Source organism: Myotis davidii, unplaced genomic scaffold (genome assembly GCF_000327345.1).
Source record: "Myotis davidii unplaced genomic scaffold, ASM32734v1 scaffold1112, whole genome shotgun sequence".
NCBI classification, from domain to species: Eukaryota; Metazoa; Chordata; class Mammalia; order Chiroptera; family Vespertilionidae; genus Myotis; species Myotis davidii.
The window spans coordinates 160537-161516 of NW_006283152.1; positions in this window are offsets into that span (position 1 = coordinate 160537).

Below are 980 nucleotides of genomic sequence, written 5' to 3' on the forward strand. Positions count from 1 at the left end.
CAATAGTTTGCTTTCCTCCATTGCTGAACAACAAATACACATCTATCAACAAGTGAATCTGAAAATCAAGTGAATAATCTGATGAACAGAATGAAATGGTGATTATAATAGAATCAGGGGCATAGAAAGGGGTGGACTGACTATTCGAGGGGAGAGGAGTGAGGGAGATGCGGGAAGAGACTGGACAAAAATCGTGCACCTATGGATGAGGACAGTGGGTAGGGAGTGAGGGAGGAGGGTGGGAACTGGGTGGAGGGGAGTTATGGGGGGGAAAAAAGAGGAACAAATGTAATAATCTGAACAATAAAGATTTAATTAATAAAAAATAAAAAGAAATAAAGAAAACTATACCATTTACAATTACATAAAAAAATACCTAGGAATGCTTGCTTTGGCAGCACATATACTAAAAACAATAATTAGGAATAAATTTAACCAAGGAGGTGAAAGACCTGTATATTATAACTGCAAAACATTAGTGAAAAACAACTGAAGACACAAATAAATGTCAAGATATTATTTGCTCATGGATTGATAATCAATATTGTTAAAATGCCCATACTAACCAAAGCAATCTACATATTCAATGCAACCCCTATCAAAATATCAATGGTATTTTTCAAAGAAATAAAACAAATAATCCTAAGATTTGTAGGAACTACAAAAAACATCAAAGAGCCAAGGAAATTTTGAGAAAGAACAACAAAGCTGAAAGTACCATGCTCCCTGATTTCAAACTATATTACTAAGCCATAGTAATCAAAACAGTGTGGTGTTGGCATAAAAGCAGATATAGAGCCTGGCCAGTGTTGCTCAGTGGTTGAGCACTGACCCTTGAACCAGGAAACTGTGGTTCGATTCCCATTCAGGGCAGATGCCCAGGTTTTGGGCTACATCCCCAGTAGGGGGCACGCAGGAAGCAGTCAATCAATTATCCTCTCTCATCATTGATGTTTCTGTCTCTCTCCTTCTCTGAAATC